Raw genomic sequence first — 19,171 nt, 5'->3', positions numbered from 1 at the left:
AGTCGTTCTCAAGTGGGCCTTGGATAATGTCGTCTCTGAGGGGCAGGTCATCTTCCTTGTCCATGTTAAAACCAAACATTCATGTAAGTCAAACAGAGTTAGCAACTCAGCCAAATAGATCTCAATTAAGGCATCGATCTCTTTGTTATTCATGCCATGCAGCGGCTAGCTTTAATCAAGAAGATGCCGTGCCTTCGGCCAGAGACGTTCTTGTTCCTTACCGATGTTTCTGCAGACGAAAGAGTGTCAGTGAACTCCTGCTCTTCCTGAAACATTACATCGCCTGGTTGATTGATGGTAAAATTAAACAGATTAGTTGCAAGGATATCTTATTGGAGGATACTGACGTTGCAAGGGCAATTATGGACTTTGTCGTAAGTGCAGCAGTTGAGATTCTAATTTTAGGAGCATCGGTGGATTTATCAGGTGATGATAGATTATATTTGAACGTCCTCCTGCATGCACTCTTGAGGGGAGGGGATAACAGTGATGATTGGATTTGATCTTCAGGGCTGATTTATTCTCTGCTAGCGTAGACACAAGTACCATGATCCACAAACACGTGCCTGATTTCTGCACTGTGTACGTGATCTCCAGCGGGAGGATTTCTTACACGAGAAAATCCATCAGATCTGCACCAAGACAAGCAAATTCTCTTCTCGATATTGAAGACCACCGCCATGCTGATTCTGAAATGTGGAAACCGTCTGCAGAGCAAGAATCAAACAGAGGAATGCGCCACCAGAGGATGAGATATAGAGCAATTCGAGCAACTCATCATCGAACAGCTCCAGAGCGAGCATCGATCAACTCTTCACGCAACAAGCATCAGATCTTGATTCCAAGTTCTTGGATTCTGAGTCATTAGATGGCGAGGAAATCCCACCTAATATACCGGTGCGAGCATTGAGTATCCATCTCTGCCAGAGAATGACCCCAGGAATAATGCGGGGGCAATAGTTAGAGTCACTACTCTTAATTCACAGCCGACCGACCCCTAGGGCAGGCCTGCTCTCCTAGGACTCAACTTTCCATGCCTCGTGGTTATCAGTCTCAGTTCATAGTCAGTTGGCTTCCATGTCGATCGGACTCTCAAAGGTCAGTCTCTCACTTCTCATGGGCACAACTTTTAATTTACTCTCGATCGGCTCCCACATCGGTCGGACCCCATGGCTCAGTCCCTCACTTCTCATAGGCATAGCTCCCAATTTACTCTAGGTCGACTCCCACTCCGGTCAGACGCCCATAGCTCAGTCTCTCACTTCTCATGGGCATAACTCCCAATTTACTTCCAGTCGACTCCCACGTCGGTCGAATCCTCAGGACTAAGTTCGTCACTTCTCATGAGCATAGCTCCCAGTTTACTCCCGGTCGACTCCCTCGCGGGGCAAACTCCTAGAGCTCAGTCTCTCACTTCTCATGGGCACAACTCTAGTCTACTCCCGATTGACCCACCCACCGATCGGACCCCAAGGGCTCAATCTCCCACTTCTCATGGGCACAACTCCTAGTCTACTCCTGGTCGGCCCACGTGTCAGTCAGACCCCTAGGGCTCAGTCCCTCACTTCTCACAAACATAAGCTGGTAGTTCTTCTCATAGTCTTTGAGTTGTCTGGAAGCATAAGCTATAACCTTCCCCTCTTGCATGAGGACAACTCCAAGGCCTATCTTGGAAGCATCACTGTATATGTCAAAACTCTTGTCACTCTCTGGAATAGTCAGAATGGGAGCACTGGTCAGTCTTTTCTTCAATGCTTGGAAACTTTGCTCACATTTGTTTGACCATTTAAACTTCTTATTCTTCCTAGTTATGGCTGTTAGTAGAGAGGCTATCTTGGAAAAGCCCTCCACGAATTTTCTGTAATATCCAACTAACCCAAGGAAGCTTCTGATCTTCCTGGCGTTCTTGGGTCTACAACAGTTGTTGACCGCCTCTATTTTGGCAGGATCCACCTGGATACCTTCTTTAGAAATGATGTGACCTAGAAACGCCACCTGCTCTAACCAGAACTCGCACTTTGAGAATTTGGCATAAAGCTATTTTTGCTGTAAGGTCTACAGTACTATTCTCAAGTGCATGTCATGCTCCTCTAGGGTTCTTGAATAGATCAGAATGTCGTCGATGAACACGATAATAAACTTGTCAAGGTATTCTCCGAACACTCTGTTCATTAAGTCTATGAAGACCGCAAGTGCATTAGTCACACCAAAAGGCATGACTACGAACTCATAGTGTCCATATCTGGTCCTAAAAGTCGTTCTGGGTATATCACTTTCTTTCACTTTCAACTGATGGTACCCAGAGCGCAGGTCTATCTTAGAGAAAATTGTTGCCCCCTTCAACTAATCAAATAGGTCATCTATTCTGGGAAGAGGGTACTTGTTCTTAACTGTTACTTTGTTCAGCGCTCTATAATCTATGCACATCCGCATAGATCCGTCTTTCTTCTTAACGAACAACACTGGAGCTCCCCATGGTGAATGACTAGGACGGATAAAACCTTTGTCAAGCAGCTCCTGGAGTTGTTCTTGTAACTCTTTTAGCTTTGCTGGAGACATCTGGTACGGAGCTTTTTGAAATTGGACTGGTACCAGGAACCAATTCAATCTCAAACTCCAGTTCTCTGTTGGGAGGTAGTCCAGGTAGCTCTTCTGGAAATACCTCTGGATACTCACAGACTATCTGAACATCTTCCTGCTTGAGTCCTTTTCGTTCTCCTGTATTCACTATGTATGCAAGAAAACCAGCACACCCTTTAGCTAACATTTGGTGAGCTGTTAAAGAAGATAGGAACTTCTTAGTCCTCCTCATTGGGACTCCCGTGAATTCAAAGGATGGTTCACCTTTTGGGCTGAAAATCACTTTCCTTCTGCGGCAGTCCATCGAAACACTATACTTGCTGAGGAAATCCATGCCCAGAATGACATCGAAATCCTACATCGTAAGGACTACTAAATTAACATATAGCTCTCGGTCTAAAATTTTGACTGGTACAACCCGAAACCACTGGTTAGACTCCATGACTTCCCTAGAAGGTAGGGTTGTCAAGAACTTGGAGTTCAAGCTCTCTGTAGGCACCTGAGATTCCTTGTCAAAGGGTACTGATATAAAAGAATGGGTCACCCCAATATCAACTAGTACAGTAGCTAAATGATGAAAAATAACTACTTGACCTGTTACGACCGCGGAGGCACTAGCAGCTTCCTCTTTAGTGAGGGAGAATACTCTGGCACTGGCTGAAACTAGTGGGGCTTCCAACCTCCCTTGCCTGAGCTGAGGTCCGTCTAGAGTTGCAGGCATGTAGTGTAACTGAGGCTTGTTCCCATATTGCGCTGCCTGTTGCTAAGGTGCTTTGAGCTTGTTAGGGCATGCCTTAGCCAGGTGTCCTTCTTGACCACACGAATAACATCCAGTCATGCCCAAAAGACAGGCTCCTGGATGTAGTCTCCCACATTTAGGGTAGGGAGGGAACTTGGCCTGCTTGTCTACTGGACCTCCCTTTTGGCTGCCTCCTATATTCCATCGTTTCCTTTTGTTATCCTTGCCCTTCCAGCTCTGCTTACTTGCCTGGGGTTTCTGATTCCCTGCTGTCTTGTCCTCTATCTTGACTGGCTTGAGTTGCATTTGTTGTGCCTTGATGTTGTTTAGATAGTGCTCAGTGACTAATGCCCTACTGACCAGCTCTTCACCAGTCTATGGTCGGTGAGTTCCACCACTCACGTTAAGTGCTATTTCTGGCCTCAGCATTCGGAGCATCAGTCTGACTCATTCTTTTTCTGTACTTACTAGCTCTGGGCAGAGCCGAGCTAGCCTGTTGAATCTTTTGATTGCTTCTTCTACTGGCAGGTCACCTTGTCTGAATTCTATAAACTCCTCATAATGTTTATTGGTGATCCGTTGGCGGAAGAATTCTTCGTAAAACTCTATCTCAAAGTCAGCCCAGCTCATCTAGTTGGCTGCTCTCTTGCTCTTAACTCTCTCCCACCACATACGAGCATCTCCAAATAGGCAGATAGAGGCACACTTGACATTCTCGACTTTTGGCCAGTCAAGAAGCTCCATTGTGCTCTCCAGTGTCTTGAACCAAGCCTGGGCATCCCAGGGCTTAGTCGTGCTTGAGAAGCTTTCTGGCTTCAGCTTCAGCCACTGTATCAGATATGCTTCTTGTCTTTTAGGTGCTATGGCGACTTCCAGGGCAACTGGTGGAACCTCAGTCACTACTGGGGTCTCCACATTGATAGTTGGGGGAGTGGGAGGAACTGGCTGTTGATTGGCCATCAGGTTGGCAATCACTTGTTGCTGCTCTGCTACTTGTCTCTGAAGTTGAGCAACAACTTCAGAGAGATTAGGTTCAGTTGTTCTGGGCTTTTCGTTCTCCTGAGCTCGGTCCTCAGTACGAGCGGTACGGGGACGTCCTCTTCTTGCCATCTAGTTATGCAGGAAGAGAAAACTAAGCATAATTCTTGACTTTAAACATATATGAGCAAGTACTTCTAAACATTTCTCTATACTACACATAAATAATAAAAGAAAACATTTATAGAAAGTATAAATACATTCTTACTTGAAGACGGCAAGGCTGATGCTGATGTGTGTGTGATGTTGGAGAATGGGGACTGCTCTGATACCACCTTGTAACGCCCACCCTCTTTACTACTAGTCTGTAATGGTGGGACGTTACTTAACTATAAACTTTACTTAAGTAGTCTGGCTCACGCTATTGATAGTGATATTTAGAACTCTCAGAAATTCGAAACATGCAATCAAGTAGTAGTTGAAACATAAGGATATAGGTAGTTCATCTCAATACTCTACTCAAAAGAATAAAAGGAGCAACTGAATACCAATCTGCACATGCATGCTACAGTTATACAACTCAAGGAATGGAACTAATGTGCATAGCAATTTAAATGGAAGAATTCTAAAAACATAAAAACATTCTATGAACAAACCAGCAACACTAAAGAATAATTCCAACAATGCAAGAAGGACTTAATCCACCTAAATTTCACTAACAGTCTATATACAAAATATTAATAAATTCTTTAGTAAGGTCCCAAGGCTTCCATAGTCTAGACATCACACATCCATCACACATCTCCTTGTCGCCTTCCTTCACTATAGCTTTCCTTTTCCTTTATCTGTAGTAAGAGGAAATGCAACTATAAGCGGATGCTTAGTAAACGCTGTCTACTCACAAAACTCAATGTGCATATACATATAAATATATACAACAAAACTACAACTGAATGCTTCATACAAAACTGTAATGCTTAAACAATTCTAAAACTGCAATGCTTAAACAAGTCTAAAACTGCAATGCTTAAACAAAAATCTGCACACAATGCTTAACAAAAATCTGCACACAATACTTATTTCTTAAAGCCGTTCACACTAAACAAAGCCAGCAAGTAAAGGATAAATCTGCACTCAATGCTTAACAAAAATCTGCACACAATGCTTATTTCTTAAAGCCATTCACACTAAACAAAGCCAGCAAGTAAAGGATAAATCTGCACTGCAATTAGTGGTTTTTTTTCTTGCTCGTGGAAATACAAAACAAGCAAATATGGGCTGCACACTTGAATTAAAGTTGTTCATGCTCAGAATTAACAAGGTAGTCTGTACTGGAATGCTAAACTTCACAATCAATGGTTCCAAAACTGCATGGGAAAAACTAGTAACAAAAGGTCCACTGAATACTCTCAAAACTAAGGTTGTTCATGTCAAATGCATAGCACAAACAAAACTAGAACCTGCTCAAGTTTAAAATCTATGTAAAGCTTGTTTCATTTGTTCAAAGCTTATACTTTTATTACTTCAAAATAATTATAAGCTTCTCTTGGGCCCAGGCGTAGTACCAAATCGCGCTCCCTAATAGAGACTGGGGTGGCAAACCACCAGTCCTACGAGGGTGAAGACCTTGGTCTTACCAGGGCCGAGACCTCGGAACCGGTCACCTGGATTTGTTTAACGACAACCTTGGAAGTCGGGTACTAGCCTCTTCAAAAAAATACTTATTACTTGTTAATACTTCTAATAAAAAGAATACCTTGGAAATTAAACAGCAAGCTAAAAAAAACTGTTCATATTCAATGCATATCACAAACCGAAACAAGTAGTAAGGGTTGTTCGTGCCCCTTTCATAGCACAACCCAAATTGCACAACAAACTCCAAAGGGAGCTGCTCGTGCCCCTTTCTTTGCACAAATCGAACTGCATATTAAAGTCACCAACAAAAAAATCTAACTCAAAATCTGAAATACTATTTACAAGGCCTGAAGAAATCCAAATCACATACTTAACCTATACCATTTATTTTCTTTCTTTGAGATTCACGGCAGCAAGCTCAAAAGCACCGCTCCTTATAGCATGCTTCGAAAAAAACAAGACTCCAAGAGCTACTCCTACTGCAGGTGAGAAGCACTTACCTTTGTTCTTGGACTTACAACCGAAATCGGCTTCTAGGGTTTCGGAGAGCTCGAAATTTCCGGTGACTCCTCGCGTCTATGCGTTCTCCTCGACAAGAGGACCATGAGGATGTGAAACAACCCTTAGATTGGCCCTTAGCCGGCCGCCGGAGACGAAGCCCTAGCTTCCTTCTTCGTTTCCGCCCAAGCAGGGACGCCGCTCGAAATCGGGAGAAGGGGAGGTTTAGGTCACGAGAATAAAACCTAAGTTCCTCTCTTAACTTATCTCTCTTTATACCTAATTATTTCTGTTATCTATTACCACATAAATATATTTTCACCCTCTATTTGATCAGCACACATGCTTAAGCGCCTGGCTATTGTGCTTCGCTTAAGTCTTGGATCGGGTCGGAGGTCGCGGGTTCGAACCTCGGCTGAACCTCTTTATTTTTTGTAACTTCTTTCTTTTGGTAAAAATACCAAACGAACTCCGAAAATTACATAAAAGTACTCTAAAAATTCCTAAAAATATCTAGAATATTCCTAAAGCATTTCTAAATATTTATAAACACTTTTAGAACTTCAAATAATAAAATTTAGGGTGTTACAGGGGTACACATCTGAAGGATCGATAGGGACCGATAGAGGAGGGGAGTGAATATCGCTTGTTTAAAAACCTTTTCTTTTATCGTAAAAGTAAATCAGAATAAGCAGTGGAAAATAGAATAATAAAAGAAAAATAAGTGACTTGGGTGGTTACTTAGTTTAGAGCCTAAATCGACTCTTACTTCAAGACCTGCGATCCTTGATCGCACCGTTGGGTAATTCACTATAACTCTTCTTCCCAAAAACTTCAGAAAGATGTAATTCGTACAGATGAAAAGATAGTAATACACTACTATCTTTTATAAAGTAAATAATGTAAACTTAACTAAAATATACTGACAATAGAAATAGATGTTGAAGCTTATCGGCACTTCTCGGTGTAGTAGCTTGCACGTGACGTTGAGGCGCTGAATGGTAGAAGCACGAGTAGAGAGAGTTTGTATAGAGATGAACAGAAAACTTGATACTTACCTCAGACCTTAAGCTCCCCTTTTATTAGCATGGTCCGGTCGACTGATAAACCTTTTGGTCGACTGATCGGTTCGGTCGACCGAATCCTCTATCGGTCGACTGAACATTGTGCTTTCTTTCTTCATTGAGATCCGATCTTCGAGCAATAATGCACAATTAATGTTCGGTCGACCGATCACCTTGTTCGATCTTCGAGCTTTCCCTATTCGTCGAAATTCTTCATTAATGAGCCTTTAATTCTCTGATTATTGGATCGACCAATCCCTGGGTTCGGTCGACCAATCAGATTGGCTTCCAACTTTTCTTTAGATAGATTTGAAATGTGTCATGTCATCAAGGTTCGGTCGACTGATCTGCTTGTTCGGTCGATCGATCAAGTATTTGACCCAACGCTGCTTTGGTCTGATCTCTGGTCTGAGTCAACCTGGTTCGATTGATCGATCCCTAGGTTCGATCGACCGATCAAGTTGATTCATGTAAAATAGAGTTAAACAAAATGTGTTCTTGTAAAACAAAAATTAGCATAGTATAGTATGATGCATGAGTAGTAAAGTATGAGTAGACAGTAAACCTGTCTTGATCTCAACTTGGAAACCTACTGGTTTCTTCAGTTGGATTAGTGACCTAGGGTTTGTTCCTTTCTGAAACATGACCTCACCATCGCTCCTCTCTAGTTACTTAACTCAACTTACCTTCTTCTAGGGCTTTCTCCACCTGGCTTCACTCACCAGGACATAAGGTTACCTCCCACTATAGTTTTCTCCACCTGGCTTCACTCACCAAGACTCAGCATTGGATCAACCCACCATTGATTCGATATCGGGTCCTCCAAACCTACCGAATCCTTCTACTTGGCTTCCATGATCTACCGAGATTTTCCTTGCTTAGCCGCAACTAGAATTTCTCTTGGCTAACTGCAGTTAGGACTAGTCACTCGGTTGACTTCTCACCGTTGTCTAACTGTGACAAGGACTTCCCTTAGCCGTAACTAGAACTTCTCTTGCCTAACCGTAGTTAGGACTGGTTACTCGGTTGACTTCTCACCCTTGTCTAGCTGTGACTAGGACTTCCCTTGATCAAGCTCCATTAAACATATTTGTTAGACATTAAAACCTTGGAAGTTGATTGCACCAAGAACGCCATCCAAGAGGAGCCTCTGCCTCTGGTTAAGGGGCTAGTCTAATAGGAGGAAGTGCAGCTATACTCCGACTAGCCCGAGAGCATCACAAAGATAATGGATGACCTACCCCCGGAGACTAATAAGAGACTGATGGATTTCCTAGTACGGAACTGGGATGTCTTCACCTGGTCTCCTAAAGAATTGACAGGAGTAGTCTCGACAATGGCAAAACACAAGATCCACCTTATACCTGACTCCTAGACGGTCAAATATACGATGATAGATTTCTCAGCTGACCAGAATAAAATTATCTGAGCAGAGGTGGACCAAATCCTCGAAGAAAGGCACATCTAGTAGATACAGTTCCTTCCTTAGTACGCCAACAGTATCCTAGTGGCCATCAAATCCCTCTAGTATTGGAGGATCAGGAGAAGATTAGTTTCATCACCCACTTTCTATCATACAGTTATGTTGTTTAGACTAAGAAATGCAGGAGCAACATATCAATGGATGATGGACAAGATCTTTCAGAAGCAGATCAGGAAGAATGCCGAGTTCAACATAGATGACATTCTCATCAAGTTTGTTCAGGCAGTAGATCTTATTGTGAACGAATCCTGCGGCAATACTGGTTAAAGCTGAACCCCTTGAAGTGCATATATGGAGCTAAAAGGAGAAAGTTTTTGGGATATCTGGTCACCGATTGGGGAATTAAAGCCAACCTAGAGAAGGTGTAGGCACTCCAAGATATGCAGGCTCCGCGGAATCTCAAGGAGGCCCAGAAGCTGGTGGGTTATATCACGACACTCTCAAGATTAATGTCTCGATCGGCTGACCAGGGCCTTCCATTCTTCTAAGTGCTCTGCCAAGTGGCAAGGTTCTAATGGAATGAAGAGTGCAACAAGGCCTTTGAAGAACTGAAGCAGCAGTTGGAAGCCCTGCCTTCTCTTTTTAGACCTATCGCTAGAGAATCGCTCTGGTTATACTTGTAACGTCACGGCCCCTCGGCCCCTTGGGCGGCCACACTAGCAGCCCAACTGGCAGCCCCTGATGGTCCCTTGGGCGGCTACAATTACGGTTCAACTGGCGACCCCTTATGTCGTCGACCCACGACCCTCGGCCGTGCCGTTACTCACAAAGTCTTCCCACCCCTGGCTAGTGGAATTTTCACTACAACAAAAACCCTCATAGACATTAGTGGAACAACAACGGTTTTAAGCAAAAATCGATGTCTTTGAGTATTTTACACTGGTTTTTCCAAAAACCGATGTCTATGAGAGCATATTTTAGCTCATAGACATCGGTTTTTTAGGCGATGTCTATGAGCGCCCTTTTTTTCGTTAATAGACACTGATTTTAACCGCTGTTTTTAAAATCCGGTGTTAAAGAACCAAAATAAAATATTTTAATATTCCCACAGCCAAAATTTGCAACACCGTGAAGTTCCCTCCAAACCTAAATCTATATCGCGCCCCTTCCTCCGCGCAACCATCTCTCTCGCCTAAGCCTAAATCTAAACCTCCGACCATCTCTCTCAACCTCATCTCCCTCTTCTCCTTCCTAGATCGACGCCCCTTCCTCTCCCGATCAAGATCAAAATACAATGCCCTTACTTCTCTGTCCAACCATACCACATCTCCTCCAACTCCACCCTTAGGTTGAGAAGAGGAGCCCTTCATTTTATAGAAATGCTCACAGTTAAAAGGGCAAGTTGGCGACAACAGTGGAGCTTTTACTCACTTAAGCTGTTTTCCCTGTCTCAGCCCTCGTCGGAAAGAAGCGAGGTGTAGAATCGAAGACAGCGGTCGTTCCCGGCCCCGTTCGCATTTCACTGCCGATCCTCCTGGTGGCCGCCATCTCTAAACCCTAAAATCTCTTCTTTTGGTCGGCGCAATTTGATCTCTCTTCAAAACACGTTTTTTTTTTTCCTTTGCGCTAGAGAATGAGAAGTCGGCTCCATCCGACGGTGGCGAGAGGAACAAATCCGTGAGAAAATTCACCTTCAGAGATCTCGCCGCGCCCACTCACAACTTTAGGGAGTCGAATCTAATCGGAGAAGGCGGCTTCGGGAGAGTCTACAAAGGGCGACTCGATTCAGACCAGGCAAGTTGCTCACTCCTTCTCCCCTCCTCCTTGCTTCTGCCATCTTGCGGCTTCATCTGAACACCGGAACTCGGAAACCAGATTGTGGCCATCAAGCAGCTTAAGCAGGATGGTTATCAGGGGAGCAAGATCACTGTGACCTCAGAGGGCCCCTTCTCAAAGAGGTAGTTGTTTTTTCTTCTTCTCCTTGGAATCTATTTAATTCGTTATTTTCCCTTTTTGTTTAAATTTTTTCCGTCGCATGAATTTCCATTCTGCCGAGATCTGTCTTTTGGTGTTTTAGGTTAAAATTGCACTTACGCTGCATTGGTGAATAACCATCTTCATCTGTATTAGTTTCTCATCATTTGTGGCTGGAATTTGAGTAATTATTGTTTCAATATTCACTTTTAAGGCACTTTGCGCCGTGTTCTCAAGAAAAAGGTTTATTTTTGCGTGTGAATAATGGAGCTGCACAACGCTCGATATATTATGTTTTATAGGTTGGACTCCTTATTTTGAGGCCGTGTTCATCTTTAATTTGTCTTGTTTTAAATAGTTTGGAGGTCAATACTATTCATCTTAGAAATCCATTTGCTGCAGAGATTGTAAGTTGTGACAACATGAACTAGTGTTTGTAGGAGGCAAAAGTAGGTCGAGATTTGGGTCTTTCCTGCATTTCCTTTTTCCATGGAAAACATTTTACCTAGTACAAATTTTAGGTTTCGATGTATGAAGTTGGTATCTCTGTGTGTGATTTATGTGTCTTTTGATTCCCCTGCTCATAGAAAACACTAATTTGATTATTGTCTTATTCTCTAAGAATTTCGTCCTTGCCCCACCTTTTCTTATGCCTAACCTAAAACCTAAAACCTAAAACCTAAAATTGAAGTGTGAACTGACCAATCAAAAAATGGAATATGCAAAGGGGCTCACGTACTTGCACGACGTTGCAAACCCTCCCGTAATTTACAGGGATATGAAGGCGGCAAACGTGTTGTTGGATGAAAACTTCAACCCCAAGCTGTTTGATTTTGGACTTGCGCCTAAACTTGGACCAGTCGACGACAAAACGCCTATTTATCTTAGCTTATAGTTTGGAAATCGAAACCTACTTCTATGCCTTTGATGTTGAAATTCTTATTTGCTCTTCACCATTGTTTCTTCTTGTGTCGAAATTGAAACCGCGACTTGTATTTCTCTTTAGAAGATACACTTGAAATGCACTATATATGGTCGATTCGCATAACTGATTGTTTGCCAAGACTATAGAAGATGAATGTAGACTCCATTAAGTATCCAGTTTAAAGCAAAGGATCTCCATGTGTATGTATTTTAATTGCATAATTTTAACCCTTCTAATACCATTTTGTCGCAGGTGTGAACACTACAAGAAGCTTGCCCCTGAATATGAAAAGCTTGGATCGAGCTTTAAAAAGGCTAAATCTGTTTTGATTGGGAAGGTTAGTATCGTTCTAAATCAGGCCAAGAAGCATCATCTCTTTTACTGAATAGGACATGCTCAGATTCCTTTTTTCGTTTTATCTTTTCTGATCATTTTGAGTCTAAATGTAGCACACTACTAGTGTGCTATACTGCCATGTAGTGATTGAGTCTAAATGTAGCACACTACTAGCAACTATCCCTTCTAATGTAGTAGTATTGACTCCAGACATTTGATCAGATTGTTCTTGATGTAAATAAAGATGTTCTTGTTGAATTCTATGATCCATGGTTAGTGTATTTGCTGAGGTTCTTTTTTTTTCTCTCCATTTGTAGCATTAGATACTTTTCCTTATCCACTGTAGACGACTAAGTTTCTTATCTTCAAACAGGTGTGGCCACTGCAAGCATCTTGCTCCTGTGAGTATTTTTGTTGAGACAGGGCTTAAGACCTAGATTAGCCTAAGGTCATATTTGCCATGTTTTTAATTATGAGATTACTAGATCTAACATGATTCATTGATGTGGATTTAGTCAATTGTGTACCTTGAATGCTTCATTAGTTCTGCTACCTATTTAGATTTTGGAGAAATATTATATGATGTTAATTTAGAGTAAGTTGAAAGTAGGTATCATTTATTGAATTATATGTATTTTGAAACTTACATATTGCTAAATAGTTGTCAAACTGAGAGTTCTGTATTTCTAATCACCTATGTACTAGATTTAGATTTGGGGAATTGTGGTAGTGTGATGTCAGTTGATACCTTAAATGCAGAATCAACATCTGATTGAGAGGAGGATCAGATTCATTCACAATTCTTGTTTTCTACAAATTTAATATTTGAATTCGTTGATGTTTGAGAAGAAGTGTAATGCTAAAATGCTTCCAACCTTATCCAACATTCATCTGACATGAAAATTGTGTGAAAAATGTGCATTATGACCTACTATATTTTGTGCTTAATCATTATTATTTCTCAAATTATCATGATGAAGTCCTCTTCGGTCATTTTTTTTGGTATATCATCCTTACTATGATAGGGTGTTAGCAATAATTTGGTTTGATATGAATGATTCCATCTAAAAATTCACTATACTAAAGACTATTTAGTCATTTCCTATGTGGGAGGATCAGAATTTTCAACTTTGTCATTCTGAAATTAGTTTGTTAAGCGGGATGCCTTCTGCATTTCAGGTATGGAGTTAGTGGTTATCCTACCTTGAAGTTTTTTCCCAAGGAAAACAAAGCTGGTGAAGATTATGAGGCTGAACGGGAGTTGGATGGTTTTGTTAAATTTATTAATGTGAAATGTGGCACTAGCCGTGATGCGAATGGTCAACTTACTTTCCAGGTGAGTGATAGATTGTGAAGGATCATATTGACAAACTTTGTTCTTCAATCCGTAGTTGTATATGATAGTTACTATCTTGTCTAACATTGCATACGTATCTTCATCAAGATATGTAAGCAAATCATAAATGCACATCTTAATTTAGGTCTTATGCTAGGCTAATTTGCTGTGTCATAGATTTCTCTATCCAATATATCCACTTATCGACATCGCAACAATGGCTTTCATTGATAGTTTCCTAGATCTTTTACTGTGTCACATATTTATCTATCCAATATATCCACTTATTTGCATTGTAGCAACTGCTATTATTGGTAGTTTCTCAGATCTTTTTCGCAATAAGTATGCAGTGGAAGACTCATTGATTGTGATGGTATGCTCTCCCTTTCTTAATATGGTTCATTGTTTAAGCAAGTAACTATACTATGTTTGATTTCTTCTTGTCTATCTACACAGATTGCTAAGGGACTAAGACCCATTTTTCTTGGCCTTATATTGTGTGCATCCCATAGTCGTACGCATATGAAAGTAAGTAACTTTGTTTGATTTCTTCTTGTCTATCTACATTATTGATGCTCAAGGTGATCAAATTTTTTCTTTATTCACAATTTTTGTTTTGAAAGTCTGGTTGATTACTCATATTGTTTGATTAGATTATAGTTTTAAATTTGATGGAATGCTTGCCTTTATGCACAGAGACTATGCTTTGCATCGGAAGTGAATGACATCGTTACCCTTCTTCATTTTTTATGCCTTCGTACATTAAGGAAGTTCAATGGATAAATGAAGGATTTAGGGGTCTTCTCCCATATCCTTTTAATTCAAGTTTGGGAGGCATGACAACTACCCCACCTTATTTCAATGACAAGAACAAGGGTTCTCATGACCAATATATGTCTATTAATGGGATTTTCAATGTCTTGCTTACCATGCTAATCCTACTTCTGATTGGATTTGCAACTTCAAGATATCAAACTCTACACCTTCTATATGGAGCTAGATTTGCAAAAGTCATATACAACTCGAGGAAGTGACTTATTGACATGGGAGGTAGGTGTACCTCTTTAGTTCCGCTTTTGACCAAATATCCCTATAAAGATTCATTTGTGTGCTCTTAACAGATCTATTCCTACAATGTTGTTATCTAGGATTAGCATTTATTATGTTAAATGTGATTTATGCACCTATAATTATTCTGGTGAAGTTAGCATTCTATTAAACTAGATTATAACCTTTGCAGAGAACTTTTTAGTAACCAAGGACTTTGTGAAGATAGCAAATTTTGACCTTGCTCGTGAAGTTCATTCGAAGCCACCATTCATAGAATAGGTTTCAATACGCTGGTAAGCATGTTTATGACAAGCACTTGTGATCTTATATTTTTTATTTGATACATGTACACATTTGTTTTAGTTATTTGACATATGGTAGATTTATGTATTTTTATAGTTTACAAATCTCAAGTACTCCAGAGTTGAAATTGATGAAGTGCGGTTCGAGTGGGCTGAATGCATGCTAGATTACATTTGAAGTGCGGTTCTACCTTGATGTGTTAAAAGAATGTTCTACCTTGATTTTGATATCTATTAGCTAGCTTTTGATGTAAAAAGAATGTTTGGATATTTTATGGATATTGTTGTAAGAAGATTATTTATATAATTTATGAATATTTGTGTATTTTATGGATATTATTGAATGAAGAATATTTGTATAATTTGTGTATTTTTTTTGTTATTGTCGGTTTTTCATTGTTTCGGAAATCAAATTTGTGTTGTTAAAAAATATACATATTACATCGGTCTTCCACCGTTACAAAACCGGTGTTATTAACTAATATTACATCAGTCATTTACCGCTGCCAAAACTGGTGTTATTAACATACAATATTACATCGATTTTACACCGTTGATGAAACGATGTCGTTAAGTGATACTACACCGGTTTTAACCCGATGTCTAAAATGACAGACTTTTAACATCGGCTTCATAGACATCGGTCGAAAATGAAATAGACACCGGTGGAAAACCGATGTCTATGAAGGTTTTTGTTGTAGTGTTTGCCTTCCCCAGGATTCGAACTCTAGACCTCCAGGATAAGTAATAGAGTTTATGAATCCTGGTAGCCAAGTGAGCACCAAATTGTCACGCCCCGGGAGAGTCCCTATCCGAAGAAATTTCGGTAACATCTCCCCTGTACGGATGACAATCTGAATCATTTCTACAGACATAATATACATTAGCCACAAGCAGCTGGAATATACACACAACCACGCAGTTTATATACAGCTCACTCGGTTGATACAATACAAACACAACCACGCAGTTATATGTAAAATCTAATAGCCCACTCGGCTGTACCAAAACTAAACACAGCGAAAAATACCATAGACAACACGTACAAATCAAAACGGAAACTGCTAGCCGGCTAGGCTTACACCCCACAACAAAACAACACTCCAGAAAAACAAACTGGAACACAAAGCTAAATACGCAAATTCCATATACCAAAATAAAAATGAACAAAATGCGAAGACAGGTCTTCTGATGTGACGTGGGGACCGGTAGGCAGGATACTCCAACCAACTCCATAAACAACCTGGCACTTGAAAAAAAATAGTGTCCACGGGGGTGAGTTCAACAACTCAGTGAATACCAATAGACATGCCTTGTAGGATATATATCTAACAGCAATAAACATGGAATACAACTTCCTAATCATATATAGGAAAATGCAAAACTAAAAGGTAACTGAGGAAGCTGTACTCACCAGGACCTCCTATCCAGAAGGTCGTCAACCAGATACACAACATGCCTCCTGTATGCATGTCAAACAAATGCATCCACCAAAATGCAGCATATAAGTGCAGCAAATACAAGAAAATAAATGCAATAAATGTATATGATGTCAATGACATGTCCTGGTCACTGACCGAGTGGACGGGATGCTTTCGGAGTACACCTATCCTCCTTACCCCAAATCATAAATGGGGGCTCAATGCTCTCATCTCCCGGTACATGATGACGGGGAGGATCCCTGTCCGGAGCTCTTGACAGAGCACCTGCTGCAACACACCCTGCCTGAATATACCACTAACCCATGAGTAGTGATGTGTGCAGATCCATGTAACTGGCGATGTGCTCAACAATAATGGAGCCGACAATCGCGCAGCATGCAATCATGCGAGATGATGCATGACACTAAGCATGACAATATCCTGAATTCATCCACACACACACACACACACACATATATATATATAATGTGTACCATAGGACAATAAACCAAATCACAGGTCTAAGTACACAGATCAGATAAGGTATAAAAACCTAGGTATCAATAAATATAGATACACATGCAGATAATAAAATCCAAAACCTAGTCCTAAACTCAGTAAAGCTTGGTATGTCACTTACTCTAGAAACTAGGTACTCATGGCAATAATCACAAGGCATAAACATGGATACATAACAAGCGACAAATAGAACATGCTATGAGTATCAAACAGTGACATACCAAAGGTAAACATGATAATTGCTTGTAACTATAAAATACTATGCATATCCAATTGACAATATCATAAAAGATAAGTTAAGAGGTACCCGCCTCCAATGTAGATCGAGCTCAACAATCAAAATGTCGAAGTGCTCGTCCCGAATCAATGTCATGTAATATATCGTACAGTTTAGCTAAGTTTTATTGTAAATAAAATAGCTAAACCAAAATCCTAATCCAAATAAAACTATGTTTTTTTTATTTCCATCGGATTGTCCATATTTTCCTACATAGCTAATCTCAATATGAGTAAATCTAACTTGATTAGCTAATCCTATTAACCAGGAAACCTTAATCCACCGATCGATTAACCAATAACCATCCATCCCTAAATTATCAATCTACTGCATAATAAATCAAACCAATCCAAACAACTCACCCAAATTTAAATGCTCTGATATAGGACTCGCAGCCCAAGAATCATACTGCTGGCCTGAGCTGGGTGGATCTAGTGATTTCCCCAAATAAGTACCCTATATTACAATCATCACAATTAGGCAAATATCACATAATAAACTGGGACCTCAACCAACACTTACCTAAATCCAAATATCCTTCTGTCAACTCACGATCGAAGGGTTCTTTGTCGGAATAGGGTGATTAGAGTCGTGGCTCGCCTATGAACGATGCTGGCCTCATGGAAACGACTATGGCACCAACCAATCAGGACCGTGGCACCTTCCTAATGAAATCACTGATTCTTGTTCAGATCCGGCAGCAAGAGTAAATATAGGGCATGGGAACAGAACCAAAAATCTATCGTCGATGACTCCTTGCTCTGCTCGGATCCACAAGCGAAGAAGTCAGCACGAGAGATCCAAAGATAGGAAGAGGATCGTCGGCTTGGTGCGTGATGAAGAGGAATCGGGATGAAGAGGAAGAAGATCGACTGAAGGCTAGCCTCGTCCTCCGTCACGACCACACCTGATGCTGGTGGCAGTGAAGATCAGTGCCGTCATGACCTAGCCGAAGCTTGTAAGGGTCGGCGATCGCGTGAAGAGGTTAGGGCAGAGACGAGCAAAGGAGATGGCCAACTGTGGTGGCGGCGGCGCGATGAAGAAGATGAAGAGAAGGCTTGGCGTCACGGAAGAAAAAGGGGAAGAAGAGGAGAAGAACCATCTCAGATCGGTTAGGGCACGACACAGTGCGTGAGAGGAGGGAATCGGGCACACAAGGGAGAAAGAAAGAAACGGAGAAGAATAAAAGAAAAGGAGAAAAACAAAAGAAAAGATAATAAAAAGGAAAAATCAAACATTTCCTCGCTAAAACGGGGTAGACTAAACAGACTTTTCCGGGGCCCAGTTTTTATCCCCATAAACTCGTTCATACGAGCTCCGAAAAATTTCCGAAAAATTTCTAAAAATTCCAAAAAATTCCCTTATGGAGTTTTGCCCATTTTCGGTATTTTACAATACTTGTCAGCCACCTAAGAGGCCATGGGGGTGGTTTTAGTCAAAGAACATAATAATGTACAATGACAAGTGTATTTTTTCAGTCATCTATTGAAAAGAGCTGAGGCTCGCTACATCTCACTCAGAAGTTGGCATACAGGTTAGTCCTTATCGTTTGCTACTTGAGGCCTTACTTTTTGGCGCACTCGGTAATGGTGTTCACCAATAGCTCACTTAGGAGAGTCCTCACCAATTCTGAAGCATCCGGCCGACTCATTAAATGGACCACTGAGCTGAGTGAATATGATATACATTATCAGCATCGGACGACCATCCAGGCCCAGACTTTGGATGATTTCTTAACTAAAGTTCATCAACCTGAGTACTAGGGAATGTAGAAAATTTATGTAGATGGGTCCTCCACTTAGCAAGGAAGCGATATAGGCATTCTTATATCCCGACAAGAAGACATCAAGCAGTTGTCTATCTGGCTAAACTTGTAAACCTCTAATAATGAGGCTAAATACAAAGCCTTATTAGTTAGGCAACAAGCAGCCAGACATATAAGAGCTACCCGGGTAATTCTCCACTCGGACTCTTAGCTTGTGGCTCAACAGGTGGTAGACAACTTCGAAATCAATAGTGAGAAGTTGCAAATGTACAAAAAGGCCTATGAGAAACTAAAAGAAAGTTCTGTGGAGGTCACACTAGTCAAGATACCTTGGTCTAATAATCGCAAG

At 41.0% G+C, this 19,171-nt stretch overlaps 1 long non-coding RNA gene across 1 annotated transcript; it reads right to left on the bottom strand.

Moving 5' to 3' along the window:
- Window positions 1–4,602: 4,602 nt before the first annotated feature.
- On the bottom strand, window positions 4,603–18,243 carry LOC122051147. The gene is made up of 3 exons (XR_006131349.1): window positions 17,580–18,243; window positions 17,420–17,513; window positions 4,603–5,142 (listed from the first exon to the last, which is right to left on the bottom strand). It is a non-coding gene; the product is annotated as an uncharacterized LOC122051147 (long non-coding RNA).
- Window positions 18,244–19,171: the final 928 nt, after the last annotated feature.

Source organism: Zingiber officinale, chromosome 3A (assembly GCF_018446385.1).
Source record: "Zingiber officinale cultivar Zhangliang chromosome 3A, Zo_v1.1, whole genome shotgun sequence".
Taxonomy (NCBI): Eukaryota; Viridiplantae; Streptophyta; class Magnoliopsida; order Zingiberales; family Zingiberaceae; genus Zingiber; species Zingiber officinale.
This window is presented reverse-complemented; position numbering and strand designations above follow the sequence as displayed.